General features: G+C 42.7%; 1 protein-coding gene across 3 annotated transcripts in view; it reads right to left on the bottom strand.

Moving 5' to 3' along the window:
* LOC139386623 (adenylate cyclase 8 (brain)) overlaps nucleotides 1-19,208 on the bottom strand; it is a 265,143-nt gene that overhangs the window by 194,557 nt on the left and 51,378 nt on the right. The window contains exon 1 of one of the 3 annotated variants that reach the window (XM_071132353.1): nucleotides 3,129-3,474. The exons of 1 other annotated variant lie outside the window; for it this stretch is intronic. The gene's annotated coding sequence lies outside the window, so the exon portion shown is untranslated. Of the gene's footprint in view, nucleotides 1-3,128; nucleotides 3,475-19,208 lie in introns of those variants that run through there. One more of the 3 variants, XM_071132354.1, reaches the window with a different exon arrangement.

The raw sequence follows: 19,208 nt of genomic DNA, 5'->3' as shown, positions 1-19,208 counted from the left end.
TTCTTTATCTCTCTCGGAGGACCTGAGCCCTAGGACCATGCCTCAGGACTACCTGACATGATGACTCCTTGCTGTCCCCAGTCCACCTGGCCGTGCTGCTGCTCCAGTTTCAACTGTTCTGCCTTATTATTATTTGACCATGCTGGTCATTTATTAACATTTGAACATCTTGGCCATGTTCTGTTATAATCTCCACCCGGCACAGCCAGAAGAGGACTGGCCACCCCACATAGCCTGGTTCCTCTCTAGGTTTCTTCCTAGGTTTTGGCCTTTCTAGGGAGTTTTTCCTAGCCACCGTGCTTCTACACCTGCATTGCTTGCTGTTTGGGGTTTTAGGCTGGGTTTCTGTACAGCACTTTGAGATATCAGCTGATGTACGAAGGGCTATATAAATACATTTGATTTGATTTGGTCTGATGAAACAAAAATATAACTTTTTGGCCATAATGACCATCTTTATGTTTCGTGGAAAAAAGGGGATGCTTGCAAGCCGAAGAACACCATCCTAACCTTCAAGCACGGGGGTGGAAGCATCATGTTGTGGGGGTGCTTTGCTGCAGGGGGGACTGGTGCACTTCACAATATAGATGGCTTCATGAGGAAGGAAAATTAAGTGGATATATTGAAGCAACATCTCAAGACATCAGTTAAAGTTAAAGCTTGGTCGCAAATGGATCTTCAAAATGGACAATGACCCGAAGCATACTTCCAAAGTTGTGGCAAAATGGCCTAAGGACAATAAAGTCAAGGTATTGGAGTGGCCATCACAAAGCCCTGACCTCAATCCCGTAGAACATTTGTGGGCTGAACTGAAAAAGCGTGTAAGAGCAAGGAGGCCTACAAACCTGACTCAGTTACACCAGCTCTGTCAGGAGGAATAGGCCAAAATTCACCCAACTTATTGTGGGAAGCTTGTGGAAGGCTACCCGAAACGTTTGACCCAAGTTAAACAATTGAAAGGCAATGCGACCAAATACTGAGGTTATGTAAACTTCTGACCCACTGGGAATGTGAGGAAAGAAATAAAAGCTGAAATAAATAATTCTGACTATTATTCTGACATTTCACATTCTTAAAATAAAGTGGCGATCCTAACTGACTTAAGACAGGGCATTTCACAAGGATTAAATTCAGGAATTGTGAAAAACTGAATTTAAATGTATTTGGCTAAGGTGTATGTCAACTTCTGACTACAACTGTATATTTTTTCCCCCCAAGTGGATGGGTTTGGTCAGGGGGAGAGGGGGGAACATATAACAATACCTCCTTTTTATACAGTGGGGAGAACAAGTATTTGATACACTGCCGATTTTGCAGGTTTTCCTACTTACAAAGCATGTAGAGGTCTGTAATTTTTTATCATAGATACACTTCAACTGTGAGAGACGGAATCTAAAACAAAAATCCAGAAAATCACATTGTATGATTTTTAAGTAATTAATTTGCATTTTATTGCATGACATAAGTATTTGATCACCTACCAACCAGTAAGAATTCCGGCTCTCACAGACCTGTTAGTTTTTCTTTAAGAAGCACTCCTGTTCTCCACTCATTACCTGTATTAACTGCACCTGTTTGAATTCGTTACCTATATAAAAGACACCTGTCCACATCTTCAATCAAACAGACTCCAACCTTTCCACAATGGACAAGACCAGAAAGCTGTGTAAGGACATCAGGGATGAAATTGTAGACCTGCACAAGGCTGGGATGGCCTACAGGAAAAATAGGCAAGCAGCTTGGTGAGAAGGCAACAACTGTTGGTGCAATTATTAGAAAATGGAAGAAGTTCAAGATAACGGTCAACCACCCTCGGTCTGGGGCTCCATGCAAGATCTCACCTCGTGGGGCAACAATGATCATGAGGAAGGTGAGGGATCAGCCCAGAACTACACGGCAGGACCTAGTCAATGACCTGAAGAGAGCTGGGACCACAGTCTCAAAGAAAACCATTAGTAACACACTACGCCGTCATGGATTAAAATCCTGCAGCGCACGCAAGGTCCCCTGCTCAAGCCAGCGCATGTGCAGGCCCGTCCTAAGTTTGCCAATGACCACCTGGATGATCCAGAGGAGGAATGGGAGAAGGTCATCTGGTCTGATGAGACAAAAATATAGCTTTTTGGTCTAAACTCCAGTCGCCGTGTTTGGAGAAAGAAGAAGGATGAGTACAACCCCAAGAGCACCATCCCAACCATGAAGCATGGAGTTGGAAACATCATTCTTTGGGGATGCTTTTCTTCAAAGGGGACAGGACGACTGCACCGTATTGAGGGGAGGATGGATGGGGCCATGTATCGCGAGATCTTGGCCAACAACCTCATTCCCTCAGTAAGAGCATTGAAGATGGGTCGTGGCTGGGTCTTCCAGCATGACAACGACCCAAAACACACAGCCAGGGCAACTAAGGAGTGGCTCCGTAAGAAGCTTCTCAAGGTCCTGGAGTGGCATAGCTCCAGACCTACTCCAATCTCCGCTGTGAGCTTTGCACCTCCTTCAGGTTTATATTTGGGCTCTTTGATTAATGCCCTCCTTGCCTGATCCGTGGGTTTTGGTGGGCGGCCCTCTCTTGGCAGGTTTGTTGTGGTGCCATATTCTTTCCATTTTCAATAATGGATTTAATGGTGCTCCGTGGGATGTTCAAGGTTTCAGATTTTTTTTTATAACCAAACCCTGATCTGTACTTCTCCACAACCTTGTCCCTAACCTGTTTGGAGAGCTTCATGGTGTCGCTTGCTTGGTGGTCCCCCTTGCTTACTGGTGTGGCAGACTCAGAACAGGTACATATACTGAGATCATGTGACAGATCATGTGACACTTATATTGCACACAGGTGGACTTTATTTAACTTGTTATGGCTGCAATCCCCCTATCTGGATAAGTGTCATTAACAACCGCTGAATAGCATAGCGCTACATTAAATAAATATTCCTACAAGTGCAATATAGGAAAACACAGTTTAACCTTTTGTTAATCCACCTGTCGTGTCAGATTTTGAAATGATGCTTTACGGCGAACGCAATCCAAGCGTTTGTGTAAGTTTATCGATCGTACTGCAAAACATTAAGTACACTTAGCATCAGGAAGCTTGGTCACAAATCAGAAAAGCAATCAAATTAATCGTTTACCTTTGATCTTCAGATGTTTTCACTCACGAGACTCCCAGTTACACAACAAATGTTCCTTTTGTTCCATAAAGATGATTTTTATATCCAAATACCTCCGTTTGTTTCTCGCGTTATGTTCAGAAATCCACAGGAAAGAGCGGTCACGACAACGCAGACGAAGATTTCAAATAGTTTCCATAATGTCCACAGAAACATGTCAAACGTTTTTTAAATAGATAATAGATAATATATCAACCGCAAATGTCTTTAACAGTAGGAGAGGGAAAAGCAATAGCTATCCAAACTCATGTGACCACTTGACGCGATGTTATCGTTCTGGCTCATTTTAAAATAAAAGCCTGAAACTACGTCTGAAGACTGTTGACACTTTGAGGAAGCGATAGGTAAAGAAATCTGGTTCATATCCCTTTAAATCCAGCAAAGGGAGGCTATGGAACATGGAGATTTCAAAATAGAGGCCACTTCCTGTTTTGATTTTACTCAGGGTTTCGCCTGCAATATCAGTTCTGTTATACTCAGACAATATTCGGACAGTTTTGGAAACTTTAGAGTGTTTTCCTACCAATACTAATAATAATATGCATATATTAGCTGGCCGTTTACAATGGGCACCTTTTCATCCAAGCTACTCAATACTGCCCCTGCAGCCATAAAAAGTTAACTAATTATGTGACTTCTGAAGGTAGTTGGTTGCACCTGATCTTATTTAGTGGCTTAATAGTAAAGGGGGTGAATACATATGCACCCACCACTTTTCAGTTGTACATTTATTTAAATTATTTTGGAAACTAGCAATTTTTTTTGATTTCAGTTCACCAATTTTGACTATTTTGTGTATGTCCATTACATGAAATCCAAATTAAATCCATTTAAATTACAGGTTGTAATGCAAGAAAATGGGAAAAACGCAAAGGGGGATGAATACTTTGCAAGGCACTGTATATCTCTTCTACGACTCCTGAACTCTACAAATGGAGACTGCTACATCAATCGGAATTTGACAATCTTTCCACCAAACAAACTGAGCAGCTTCTGTTTAAGTCGAGGCAATTCTATGAACACGAAGAGAAAGCTGGCAAGTTGTTATCTCACCAGCTTCAACAATCCGCTGCTAGCAGCACAATACCTGAAATCTGTGTTGTAGGAGATTTAATAATCCTCTTAAGTCTACCCCTTCCTTTTTCGAACATTCTGTTAAAAATCGCGCAACTTTTCAGCGTCCTGCTACTCATGCCAGGAATATAGTATATGCATATGATTAGTATGTGTGGATAGAAAACACTCTGAAGTTTCTAAAACTGGTTAAATCACGGCTGTGACTATAACAGATTGTGTGTTTCATCGAAAAGCGCAAGAAAAACTGCTCTCTGAAAGCTAAAAATAATTTCCATGCGTCACTTTCATGGGTTGTTAAAAGGGCACAAAATTAATTATGGACCTGCATGCAATTCCTACAGATTCCACACGATGTCGCCATTGTCGTCATTTTCCAGGGACTTTTTTCTTGGTAAATCCAACTAACTGGATTCAATTTCTTCCGGTCTCCACCAGGATGTTTTGAATGTGCACATTGGCAGCCATTGATTTGAAGACGAGGAGCTATTGAATATACATCGCCCTGTAATCATTTTGATAGATTATAAACGTTTACTAATACCTAAAGTTGGATTACAAAAGTATTTCGAAGTGTTTTGTGAAAGTTTATCGTCGACTTTTTTAATTTAAAAAAATGACGCAGCGTTTTAAAACGATGTTTTTTCCTGAATCACACAGCTTCCATAGAAAGCTATTTTGGGTATATATGGACCGATTTAAACGAAAAAAAGACCCAATAGTGATGTTTATGGGGCATATAGGAGTGCCAAGAAAGAAGCTCGTCAAAGGTAATGAATGTTTTATATTTTATTTCTGCGTTTTGTGTAGCGCCGGCTAAGCTAAATCTTTGTTTACGTCGCATTCAGGCATTTTGGGGTGTTGCATGCTATCAGATAATAGCTTCTCATGCTTTCGCCGAAAAGCATTTTAAAAATCTGACTTGTTGGCTAGGTTCACAACGAGTGTAGCTTTAATTCAATACCCTGCATGTGAATTTTAACGAGTACATTTAGCATTTAGCGTAGCGCATTTGCATTTCCAGGTGTCTACTTGAGACATCTGCGTCTCAAGTAGGAGCAAGAAGTCTTCTACCAATCCAAAGAAATCAACAATCAATTTAAGCAATTCTACTCTAGTCTTTACTCATCAGAAGCTCTTCCTGACACATCTCGTATGCATGCATTTCTAGACAAACTGGACATCCCCGGTCTCAATTCAGATGAACAAACCAACATTGATGCCTCAATAAGTGATGATGAAGCTACTCTGGGCCTGATGGCTTCCCTATGGAATTTTATAAAGCATTCTCCTTGACCGGGTTGAGTGGGTATATCTATTTACAGTAATATAGAGATTTGGTTTGGTCTGTCATTCCTTTCCTGGATTAAGATTTTGTACTCTTCCCCAGTGGCTTCTGTTTGCACCAACAATGTTACCTCCAGCTACTTCCCTTGCCACAGGGGGGTCAGGCAGGGTTGCTATTTATCCCCTTTAATATGGCTATTGAACCTCTTGCTATCGCCCTGCGGGTGGAGGAGAGGATTAAGGGGCAACATAACTCACAAGATGTCCTTATATGCAGACAGTCTTCTTTTATACATCTAACCCTGTGGAGTCTATACCCTCTCTCCTGGACATGCTACAAGGTTTTGGGACATTCTCTGGTTATAAGTTAACAAAAGGTGTGCTCCTCCCCATTAATCAGTTAGCAGAAGGAAGGTCTTATTCAGTTTAAGGTTTTGCACCATCCCCATTACTCAAATGACAGCTTGCCAAAAATATACCCAAATGTTGACACCAAGTGTTTGAGATGCCACCAGAGTCCAGAAACTGTGGGACACATGTTTTGGTCATGCCAATCTTTGAGTGGCCTCTGGGACCCCATTTTTGAGGCATTCTCACATTCTGTAAGTGTAATACAACTATTAGCCCCAACCCGGTCACTGGCATTTTTGGGGTACTTCCCCTAGACCAGAAAGCTACCACGCAAGCTACTGCTAGCTCACCACCTTGTCCTCTTTCACTTTAAGTCTGCAAAGCCGCCCTCCTTTATGCAGTGGGTTAAGGAGGTGATGTCATCTCTGGAGAAGGTTAGGTACACTGTGCATAGGTCAGGACAGAAGTTTGACTAAACCTGGTCCCGATTAATACAATAAGTGGAGAACCTGTCTTTTACTTAGTGGAACTTGCATATTTTGGTAAGCAAGTGGCCATTTCAAATCAAATCAAATCAAATCAAATTTTATTTGTCACATACACATGGTTAGCAGATGTTAATGCGAGTGTAGCGAAATGCTTGTGCTTCTAGTTCCGACAATGCAGTAATAACAAGTAATCTAACTAACAATTCCAAAACTACTGTCTTGTACACAGTGTAAGGGGATAAAGAATATGTACATAAGGATATATGAATGAGTGATGGTACAGAGCAGCATAGGCAAGATACAGTAGATGGTATCGAGTACAGTATGTACAAATGAGATGAGTATGTAAACAAAGTGGCATAGTTTAAAGTGGCTAGTGATACATGTATTACATAAGGATACAGTCGATGATATAGAGTACAGTATATACGTATGCATATGAGATGAATAATGTAGGGTAAGTAACATTATATAAGGTAGCATTGTTTAAAGTGGCTAGTGATATATTTACATCATTTCCCATCCATTCCCATTATTAAAGTGGCTGGAGTTGAGTCAGTGTCAGTGTGTTGGCAGCAGCCACTCAGTGTTAGTGGTGGCTGTTTAACAGTCTGATGGCCTTGAGATAGAAGCTGTTTTTCAGTCTCTCGGTCCCAGCTTTGATGCACCTGTACTGACCTCGCCTTCTGGATGATAGCGGGGTGAACAGGCAGTGGCTCGGGTGGTTGATGTCCTTGATGATCTTTATGGCCTTCCTGTGACATCGAGTGGTGTAGATGTCCTGGAGGGCAGGTAGTTTGCCCCCGGTGATGCGTTGTGCAGACCTCACTACCCTCTGGAGAGCCTTACGGTTGAGGGCGGTGCAGTTGCCATACCAGGCGGTGATTCAGCCCGCCAGGATGCTCTCGATTGTGCATCTGTAGAAGTCTTCACGATGCTGTCTGTGTGAGTGGACCAATTCAGTTTGTCTGTGATGTGTATGCCGAGGAACTTAAAACTTGCTACCCTCTCCACTACTGTTCCATCGATGTGGATAGGGGGTGTTCCCTCTGCTGTTTCCTGAAGTCCACAATCATCTCCTTAGTTTTGTTGACGTTGAGTGTGAGGTTATTTTCCTGACACCACACTCAGAGGGCCCTCACCTCCTCCCTGTAGGCCGTCTCGTCGTTGTTGGTAATCAAACCTACCACTGTTGTGTCGTCCGCAAACTTGATGATTGAGTTGGAGGCGTGCGTGGCCACGCAGTCGTGGGTGAACAGGGAGTACAGGAGAGGGCTCAGAACGCACCCTTGTGGGGCCCCAGTGTTGAGGATCAGCGGGAAGGAGATGTTGTTGCCTACCCTCACCACCTGGGGGCGGCCCGTCAGGAAGTCCAGTACCCAGTTGCACAGGGCGGGGTCGAGACCCAGGGTCTCGAGCTTGATGACGAGCTTGGAGGGTACTATGGTGTTGAATGCCGAGCTGTAGTCGATGAACAGCATTCTCACATAGGTATTCCTCTTGTCCAGATGGGTTAGGGCAGTGTGCATTGTGGTTGAGATTGCATCGTCTGTGGACCTATTTGGGCGGTAAGCAAATTGGAGTGGGTCTAGGGTGTCAGGTAGGGTGGAGGTGATATGGTCCTTGACTAGTCTCTCAAAGCACTTCATGATGACGGATGTGAGTGCTACGGGGCGGTAGTCGTTTAGCTCAGTTACCTTAGCTTTCTTGGGAACAGGAACAGTGGTGGCCCTCTTGAAGCATGTGGGAACAGCAGACTGGTATAGGGATTGATTGAATATGTCCGTAAACACACCGGCCAGCTGGTCTGCGCATGCTCTGAGGGCGCGGCTGGGGATGCCGTCTGGGCCTGCAGCCTTGCGAGGGTTAACACGTTTAAATGTCTTACTCACCTCGGCTGCAGTGAAGGAGAGACTGCATGTTTTCGTTGCAGGCCGTGTCAGTGGCACTGTATTGTCCTCAAAGCGGGCAAAAAAGTTATTTAGTCTGCCTGGGAGCAAGACATCCTGGTCCGTGACTGGGCTGGATTTCTTCCTGTAGTCCGTGATTGACTGTAGACCCTGCCACATGCCTCTTGTGTCTGAGCCGTTGAATTGAGATTCTACTTTGTCTCTGTACTGGCGCTTAGCTTGTTTGATAGCCTTGCGGAGGGAATAGCTGCACTGTTTGTATTCGGTCATGTTACCAGACACCTTGCCCTGATTAAAAGCAGTGGTTCGAGCTTTCAGTTTCACACGAATGCTGCCATCAATCCACGGTTTCTGGTTAGGGAATGTTTTAATCGTTGCTATGGGAACGACATCTTCAACGCACGTTCTAATGAACTCGCACACCGAATCAGCGTATTCGTCAATGTTGTTATCTGACGCAATACGAAACATCTCCCAGTCCACGTGATGGAAGCAGTCTTGGAGTGTAGAGTCAGCTTGGTCGGACCAGCGTTGGACAGACCTCAGCGTGGGAGCCTCTTGTTTTAGTTTCTGTCTGTAGGCAGGGATCAACAAAATGGAGTCGTGGTCAGCTTTTCCGAAAGGGGGGCGGGGCAGGGCCTTATATGCGTCGCGGAAGTTAGAGTAACAATGATCCAAGGTTTTTCCACCCCTGGTTGCGCAATCGATATGCTGATAAAATTTAAGGAGTCTTGTTTTCAGATTAGCCTTGTTAAAATCCCCAGCTACAATGAATGCAGCCTCCGGATAAATCGTTTCCAGTTTGCAGAGAGTTAAATAAAGTTTGTTCAGAGCCATCGATGTGTCTGCTTGGGGGGGGATATATACGGCTGTGATTATAATCGAAGAGAATTCTCTTGGTAGATAATGCGGTCTACATTTGATTGTGAGGAATTCTAAATCAGGTGAACAGAAGGATTTGAGTTCCTGTATGTTTCTTTCATCACACCATGTCACGTTGGCCATGAGGCATACGCCCCCGCCCTCTTCTTACCAGAAAGATGTTTGTTTCTGTCAGCGCGATGCGTGGAGAAACCCGTTGGCTGCACCGCTTCGGATAGAGTCTCTCCAGTGAGCCATGTTTCAGTGAAGCAAAGGACGTTACAGTCTCTGATGTCCCTCTGGAATGCTACCCTTGCTCGGATTTCATCAACCTTGTTGTCAAGAGACTGGACATTGGCAAGAAGAATGCTAGGGAGTGGTGCACGGTGTGCCCGTCTCCGGAGTCTGACCAGAAGACCGCCTCGTTTCCCTCTCTTTCGGAGTCGTTTTTTTGGGTCGCTGCATAGGATCCACTCCGTTGTCCTGTTTGTAAGGCAGAACACAGGGTCCGCGTCGCGAAAAACATATTCTTGGTCGTACTGATGGTGAGTTGACGCTGATCTTATATTCAGTAGTTCTTCTCGACTGTATGTAATGAAACCTAAGATGACCTGGGGTACTAATGTAAGAAATAACACGTAAAAAAACAAAAAACTGCATAGTTTCCTAGGAACGCGAAGCGAGGCGGCCATCTCTGTCGGCGCCGGAAGTTACATTTGTGCTGATGAGAATTTTAATTGAATTTCTTTCCATTGCTTTTGTTTCTATTAATGATTGTTACTGTTTCTTTCCTATTTAACTTACTTTTATAGCTGTCTTAGTGGGTGGGTTTGTTTGGAGGGAGAAAGGGAGTGAAGGGTGGAAGGGAGTGGATGGATGGATGGATGGGGTTGTACTGTTTTTGTTGTTATATCTGAAAATCCATAAATAAAGCTTCAAAATAGTTTTAAATGATTTTTTTAAAGAAGAGAGAATTCTGTTTGGGTATAGCCACAGCCGTGTATATACCATGATGGACCTCAAGGAACTACACTGGGCTTTGTGCAAACAGTAAACCACATATCCTGAGGCCGCTTTATTGTAACTGGGGATTTTAACAATGCAAATGTCAGGAAAACGGTTCTATAAACGCATTGTTTGTAGCTCTCAAAAACTCTCTACCATTGTTACTCCCGTCCACCTCCCTCCCTACAGCAAATCATATCACGACTCCATCCTGCTCCTCCCTTCCTATAAAAGGAAGTACCCGTGCTAAAGTCTATTCAAGCTGGTCTGAACATGCTTCAAGCTTGTTTTGATCATGCGGACTGGGATATGTTCCGGGTTGCCACTGAGAATAACATACACGGTGACTGAGTTATTCAGGAAGTGTATAGGGGAGGTTGTTCCCACTGTGACTATTAAAACCTACCCAAAAATCGTTGATAGATGGCAGCATTCGCACAAAACTGAAAGCACGAACCACCACATTTAACCACGGCAAGGTGCCTGGGAATATGGTAGAATACAAACAGTACAGTTATGCCCTCCGTAAGGTAATCAAACAGGCAAAACGTCAGTACAGAGACAAAGTGGAGTTGCAATTCAACGGCTCAGACACCAGACGTATGTAGCAGGGTCTACAGACAATCACGGATTACAAAGAGAAAACCAGCAACCGACATCTTGCTCCCGGACAAGCTAAAAACCTTCTTCGCCCCCACTTTGAGGATAACACACTGCCACCGATGCAGCTCGCTCCCAAGGTCTGTGGGCTTGTTCCCTGTGGCTGACGTGAGTAAGACATTTAAGCGTGTTAACCCTCCCAAAGCTGCCGGCCCAGGCGGCATCCCTAGCCGCGTCCTCAGAGCATGCGCAGCTGGCTGGAGTGTTTACAGACATATTCAATCTCTCCCTATCCCAGTCTGCTGTCCCCTCTTGCTTCAAGATGTTGCTTTAACAGAGGTTACTCCGGTATAGTCGTGCTCAGTCCCAGCGATAACGGAGGGAGCTCAGTTTTGTTCCCCACAGGATACAGCAAGACTCGGAGCCCAGAATACGGTATCCTGGAGAAAATCCCATGTTTCATCAGCTGAAATAATAGATCCCAGAATTTCTCTCAGATTTGATGCACACATTTGTTTACATCCCTGTTATTGAGCATTTCTCCTTTGCCAAGACAATCCATGCACCTGAGAGCTGTGACATATCAAAACGCTGATTATACAATATGATCAGTACTAGGGCCGGGCGATATGGCCAAAACATTTGTATCACAGTATTTTTTTTTTAAATGGACGGTATGACGTTTTTAATGGTATTTTTAGTTTTTTTATAATAAAAGTTCTACATTTCCTTTATGAGTAGTGCGTGACCCTAGGGTGGTAACACATACATTCTAAGTGACTTCAATGAGTCTTTCTCAATTCAATTAAACTTCAACCAAAACAAATTTCAGCACTTTTATCATTTCTGCCCAATTGTCATACTTGAGTAAAAGTGAAGATAGGTTAATAGAAAATGACTCAAGTGAAAGTCTCCCAGTAAAATACTACTTGAGAAAGTCTAAAAGTATTTGGTTTTAAATATGCTTAAGTATAAAAAGTAAATGTATTCGATAAAATGTACTTAAGTATCAAAATTAAAAGCATTTGTGTTTAGCGAGTCCTCCAGATCAGAGGTAGTAGATGACCAGGGATGTTCTCTTGACAAGTGTGTGAACCATTTTCCTGTCCTGCTAAGCATTCAAAATGTAACGAGTGCTTTTACGTGTCAGTGAAAATGTATGGAGTAAAAAGTACAGGTATTTTCTTTAGGGATGTAGTGAAGTAAAAGTTGTAAAAAATTTAACTAGTAAAGTAAAGATACCAACAACAAAAAAATTAAGTAGTACTTGAAATTATTTTTACTTTCAAGTACTTTACACAAGTGCTCAATTGGGAATTTTCACACTGCACGATATGGGCAAATAATCTTGGACTTATTTTTAACCAAATGTTGCAATTGCGATTTAGAGCAAAACTGTTGGAATCATGGAAATATAATAGTGGGCACTTTGAATACAGTGTTGTTTGAGAGGACAACAAATTAAAATGCCAGGGAGGAGTTATTGTGACAGGGTAGGAACTAAAATGTTGATAAGTGTTTCCTAGGGGACCCTATAACCTTTGGCTACAATGCATGTTCTCTCTTAGCTATTTCATGTTGCTAACATATTCTTGCTTTGCATATTCATCTTTGATTTAGCAGATAATGTTGCACAAATAACATGCTGATTTAGGTCTACACCATCACTGGTATTATCAGGCTGTAATAGCTAGCTATGTTTGCTCTTACTCAGTACATTTATTTATTTATTTTTTATTGTTTGCTGATGTAAGAAACACAAACTAATAGAGTCATTATAGAACGCTAGTGAATTTATATTAAGAAGCAAAGTGAAAACAACACTGTTGTCACCACCATTGTTGCATGTGCTGCATTGACCAGGCAGACTGAAAGCAAATGTCTCATGGTTGAGGAACATCAAATGCGCTCCTTGAGTGACAGGGGGCGTGGCTAGGTCAGTGTGGAAAGTGGCACAGAGAGAAAGAGTGGAGAGAGATGATTCAAGTAGCGAAGTAAACTATAAAAATTGACATTACACATGACGTATCACATTTAACAAACCAAACATTCAAATACTGGTATTGAAGGTAAAGTAAAAACCCAAACCAGTCCCTGCATCAATACCGGTATATCATAAAATACTGTATACCATCCAGCCCTAATCAGTACACAGGTGCACCTTGTAATGGGGCCACTAAAATGTGGAGTTTTATCACACAAAACAATGTCACAGATATCTCAAGTTTTGAGGAAGCATGCGATTAGCATGAATTAGAATTTGGCAGTACGTCCAACAGGCCTCACAACCGCAGACTACATGCAACCACGCCAGCCCAGGACCTCCACATCCAGTTTGATCACTTGCGGGATTGTCTGATACCAGCCACCCGGACTGCTGATTCATCTGAGGAGTATTTCTGTCTGTAATAAAGCCCTATTGTTGGGAAAAAATAATTCTGATTGGCTGGGCCTGCCTCCCCAGTGGGTGATTCCCACCCATGACTGCGCCACTGCCCAGTCATGTGAAATCCATAGATTAGGGCCTAATGAATTTATTTAAATTGACTGATTTCATTAACTGAAATTGTTGCATGTGGCGTTTATATATTTGTTCAGTATATATTCAACCGATGTGAAATGGCTAGCTAGTTAGCGGTGGTGCGCGCTAATAGCTTTCGATCGGTGACGTCACTCGATCTGAGACCTTGAAGTCGTTGTTCCCCTTGCTCTGCAAGGGCTGCGGCTTTTGTGGAACGATGGGTAACGATGCTTCGAGGGTGACTGTTGTCTGTGTGCAGAGGGTCCCTGGTTCGAGCCCAGGTAGGGGTGAGGAGAGGCACGGAAGCTATACAGTTACATTGATGCTGTTGACCCGGATCACTGGTTGCTGCGGAAAAGGAGGAGGTCAAAAGGGGGGTGAGTGTAACCGATGTGAAATGGCTATCTAGTTAGCCACTAGCTAGGTGGTGTGCGCTAATAGTGTTTCAATCGGTGACGTCACTCACTATGAGACCTTGAAGTAGTTGTTCCCCTAGCTCTGCAAGGGCCGTGGCTTTTGTGGAGCGATGGGTAACGTTGCTTTGAGTGTGGCTGTTGTTGATGTGTGCAGAGGGTCCCTGGTTTGAGCCCAGGTAGGGGCGAGGAGAGGGACAGAAGCTATACTGTTGCACATATAATATTCTATCCGCATAATGTCTAATGTCCACAGTGTACATACATTTATACTCTGGACTCCGACATTGCTAGTCCTTATATTTCTTCATTACATTATTTTACTTTTAGATGTGTGTATTGTTAGATATTACTGCACTGTTGGGAGCTAGGAACACAAGTATTTTGCTACACCAGCAATAACATGTGTATGGGACCAATAAAATTTGATTTGATTTTCCCTTTACGGTGTATCTACTTTCATAAGGATATTGTCTTGTAATTTCATCTCAAATTAGCATAAAGTCTACAGTAGGTGTTCAATCGACAAAACATTTATTTATTTAATAACAATCGACTAAAATAGACATACACACACACACATACACACACAACCTCAAACTACAACATATCACATTACTTATGATTCAAAAGGAATGAATCAGGTTAAGTGGTGTCAGATTGAAAATTATTGTGACATTGCCTGCCTTTCCACTTCATCCACAAGCAATTATTTGTCATTAAACGAATTAACCATATGTAATTATATACTGCTGTGAAATATCTAAATTTACCACACTGCTTTGTTGAGTCAGGTGTTCATGAATTAAATTAAGCTCTCAACTTCACACCAGGAAATATCCGAGACGCCAGAAATAAATAGAGACTCAAAACGCCCCCATAGAAGAAAACAAAATCCTGATGAAACCTGATGCCATCATTAATAAATTTGAACCATTACTGGTTGTATACAATGTGAGACAAGTGCTTCTCAAGAGATTGGGTATCTATCCCCCAAAGCAGGCATTGACAAGCCTGGACAAGCACCAACACCTGCTACCATCTCTCTCTTTTCCTGTTCAAAGACAAAGAGGAAGGGCCAAAACAACATGACAAGGAAAGTCTTCTTAAGATAGGGCACATGACGTACATGTGAATGGATGCCTGAGTGTGTGCTTGTGTGCGTGTCTGCACACAGTGTACAGACTGTTTCAAGTGTTTATTTGCGTATGCTCACAAACCTTTAGAGTGAGCCAAATGTAAAAGACCACATTTAAGAACGGGAAGCATAGAAATAGCGCACATAGAATAGATCATTCACCATTCAGTTAGTATTGGGCAAGACATGACCCAAAACGCATCCAAAGAATTTGTAGAGTTACAAGCTTCATCTAGCCAAATCATCTAGATACACTCAGTTGACTTATTCAAATGGGGGGTCTAGAAACATAAAATGCTATTATATCTCACTGGTAAAACAGTATTTTCGGAAAGTCTTCAGACCCCTTGACTTTTTCCACATTTTGTTACGGTCTTATTCTAAAATTTATTTAAAAAATGTAGAATTGTCATCAATTTAGACACAATGAAAAACGTTTTGTTTAAACATTTTTTTCTAATGTATTAATAATAATATACAGAAATACCTTATTTATATAACTATTCAGACCCTTTGCTATGAGACTGGAAATTTAGCTCAAGTGCATCCTGTTTCCATTGATCATCATTGAGATGTTTCAACAACTTGATTGGGGTCCACCTGTAGTAGATTAAATTGATTGGACATGATTTAGAAATGCGCACACCTGTATATATTAGGTTCCACAGTGCATGTCAGAGCAAAAACCAAGCCATGAGGTCGAAGGAATTGCTCGTAGAGCTCCGAGACAAGATTGTATCGAGGCACCAAAACATTTCTGCAGCATTGAAGGTCCCCAAGAACACAGTGGCCTCCTCTATCATTCTTAAATGGAAGAAGTTTGGAACCACCAAGACTCTTCCTAGAGCTGACCGCCCAGCCAAACTGATCAATCGGGGGAGAAAGGCCTTGGTCTGGGAGGTGACCAAGAACCCAATGGTCACTCTGACAGAACTCTAGAGTTACTCTGTGGAGATGGGAGAAACTTCCAGAAGGACAACCATCTCTGCAGTACTACACCAATCAGGCCTTTGTGGTAGAGTGGCCAGATGGAATCCACTCCTCAGTAAAAGGCACATGACAGCCTTCTTGGAGTTTGCCAAAAGGCACCTAAAGACTCTTAGACAATGATAGCAGCATAGCTTCAGCGTGTAAATCAGCTAGAAAGATGTGTCGGCATCGAGTAATTGTCTCTGGCCCCCTCCCAGTTAGGGGGAGTGATGAGCTCTACAGCAGAGTCTCACAACTCAATCGCTGGTTGAAAACTGTTTTCTGCCCCTCCCAAAAGATATAATTTGTAGATAATTGGCCCTCTTTCTGGGACTCACCCACAAACAGGACCAAGCCTGACCTGCTGAGGAGTGACGGACTCCATCTTATCTACCAACATAGACAGGGCTCTAACTCCTCTAGCTCCACAATGAAATAGGGTGCAGGCCAGGCAGCAGGCTATTAGCCAGCATAGTGGAGTCTGCTACTAGCACAGTCAGTGTAGTCAGCTCAGCTATCCCCATTGAGACCGTGTCTGTGCCTAAACTAAACGTGGCGGTGTTCGCCTCAGCAATCTCACTAGGATAAAGACCTCCTCCATTCCTGACATTATTGAAAGAGATCGTGATACTTCACATCTCAAAATAGGGCTACTTAATGTTAGAACCCTTACTTCAAAGGCAATTATAGTCAATTAACTAATCACTGATCATAATCTTGATGTGATTGGCCTGTGTTAAATGAGGCCTCACCTCCTGGTTACACTAGTGACCATATTCGCAAAGGCGGAGGTGTTGCTAACATTTACGATAGCAAATTACGTTATCGTCTTTTGAGCTTCTAGTTATGAAATCTATGCAGCCTACTCAATCACTTTTTTATAGCTACTGTTTACAGGCCTCCTGGGCCATATACAGCGTTCCTCATTGAGTTCCCTGAATTCCTATCGGACCTTGTAGTCATAACAGATAATTCTCATTTTTGGTGACTTTAATATTCACATGGAAAAGTCAGACCCACTCCAAAAGGCTTTCAGAGCCATCATCGACTCAGTGGGTTTTGTCCAACATGTCTCTGGACCTACTCACTGTCACAGTCATACTCTGGACCTAGTTTTGTCCCATGGAATAAATGTTGTGGATCTTAATGTTTTTCCTCATTATCCTGGACTATCGGACCACCATTTTATTACGTTTGCAATTGCAACAAATAATCTGCTCAGACCCCAACCAAGGAACATCAAAAGTCGTGCTATAAATTCACAGACAACACAAAGATTCCTTGATGTCCTTCCAGACTCCCTCTGTCTACCCAAGGACGCCAGAGGACAGAAATTAGTTAACCACCTAACTGAGGAACTCAATTTAACCTTGAGCAATACCCTAGATGCAGTTGCACCCCTAAAAACTAAACACATTTCTCATAAGAAACTAGCTCCCTAGTATACAGAACCCAAGCTTCCAGAAAATTGGAACAGAAATGGCGCCACACCAAACTGGAAGTCTTCCGACGAGCTTGGAAAGACAGTACCGTGCAGTATCGAAAAGCCCTTACTGCTGCTCGATCATCCTATTTTTCCAACTTAATTGAGGGAAATTCCTTTTTGATACTGTCGCAAAGCTAACTAAAAAGCAGCATTCCCCAAGAGAGGATGGCTTTCACTTCAGCAGTAATAAATTCATGAACTTCTTTGAGAAAAAGATCATGATTATTAGAAAACAAATTACGGACTCCTCTTTAAATCTGCGTATTCCTTCAAAGCTCATTGAGTATGCACAACTCTGCCAGGACATAGGATCAAGCGAGACAAGTGTTTTAGTACTATATCTCTTGACACAATGATGAAAATAATCATGGCCTCTAAACCTTAAAGCTGCATACTGGACCCTATTCCAACTAAACTACTGAAAGAGCTGCTTCATGTGCTTGGCCCTCCTATGTTGAACATAATAAATGGCTCTCTATCCACCGGATGTGTACCAAACTCACTAAAAGTGGCAGTAATAAAGCCTCTCTTGAAAAAGTCAAACCTTGACCCAGAAAATATAAAAAACTATCGGCCTATATCAAATCTTCCATTCCTCTCAAAATGTTTAGAAAAGGCTGTTGCGCAGCAACTCACTGCCTTCCTGAAGACAAACAATGTATAAGAAATGCTTCAGTCTGGTTTTAGACCGTAGTGCTGCTTTTGATACCATCGATCACCACATTCTTTTGGAAAGATTGGAAACCCAAATTGGTCTACATGGACAAGTTCTGGCCTGGTTTAGATCTTATCTGTCGGAAAGATATCAGTTTGTCTCTGTGAATGGTTTGTCCTCTGACAAATCAACTGTACGTTTCGGTGTTCCTCAAGGTTCCGTTTTAGGACCACTATTGTTTTCACTATATATTTTACCTCTTGGGGATGACATTCGAAAACATAATGTTAACTTTCACTGCTATGCGGATGACACACAGCTGTACATTTCAATGAAACACGGTGAAGCCCCAAAATTGCCATCGCTAGAAGCCTGTGTTTCAGACATAAGGAAGTGGAATGGCTGCAAACTTTATAATTTTAAACTCGGACAAAACAGAGATGCTTATTCTAGGTCCCAAGAAACAAAGAGATCGTCTGTTGAATCTGACAATTAATCTTAATGGTTGTACAATCGTCTCAAATAAAACTGTGAAGGACCTCGGCGTTACTCTGGACCCTGATCTCTCTTTTGACGAACATATCAAGACTGTTTCAGCTGTTTTCCATCTACGTAACATTGCAAAAATCAGAAACTTTCTGTCCAAAAAATATGCAGAAAAATTAATCCATGCTTTTGCTACTTCTAGGTTAGACTACTGCAATGCTCTACTTTCCGGCTACCCGGATAAACCACTAAATAAACTTCAGTTAGTGCTAAATACGGCTGCGAGAATCCTGACTAGAACCAAAAAATGTGATGATATTACTCCAGTGCTAGCCTCCCTACACTGGCTTCAAGTCAAGGCAAGGGCTGATTTCAAGGTTTTACTGCTAACCTACAGAGCATTACATGGGCTTGCTCCTACCTATCTCTCTGATATGGTCCTGCCGTACATACGTACGCTACGATCACAAGACGCAGGCCTCCTAATTGTCCCTAGAATTTCTAAGCAAACAGCTGGAGGCAGGGCTTTCTCCTATAGAGCTCCATTTTTATGGAATGGTCTGCCTACCCATGGTCTGCCTACCCTTGCTGTCTCTGCCTGGCCGGTTCCCCTCTTTCCACTGGGATTCTCTGCCTCTAACCCTATTACAGGGTCTGAGTCACTGGCTTATTGGTGCTCTTTCATGCCGTCCCTAGGAGGGGTGAGTCACTTGAGTGGGTTGAGTCACTGATGTGATCTTCCTGTCTGGGTTGGCGCCCCCCCCTTGGGTTGTGCTGTGGCGGAGATCTTTGTGGGC

Source organism: Oncorhynchus clarkii, chromosome 28 (assembly GCF_045791955.1).
Source record: "Oncorhynchus clarkii lewisi isolate Uvic-CL-2024 chromosome 28, UVic_Ocla_1.0, whole genome shotgun sequence".
In the NCBI taxonomy this organism is placed as follows: domain Eukaryota; kingdom Metazoa; phylum Chordata; class Actinopteri; order Salmoniformes; family Salmonidae; genus Oncorhynchus; species Oncorhynchus clarkii.
Note: the sequence above shows the minus strand (reverse complement) of the source record. Positions and strands in the feature narration are given on the sequence as shown.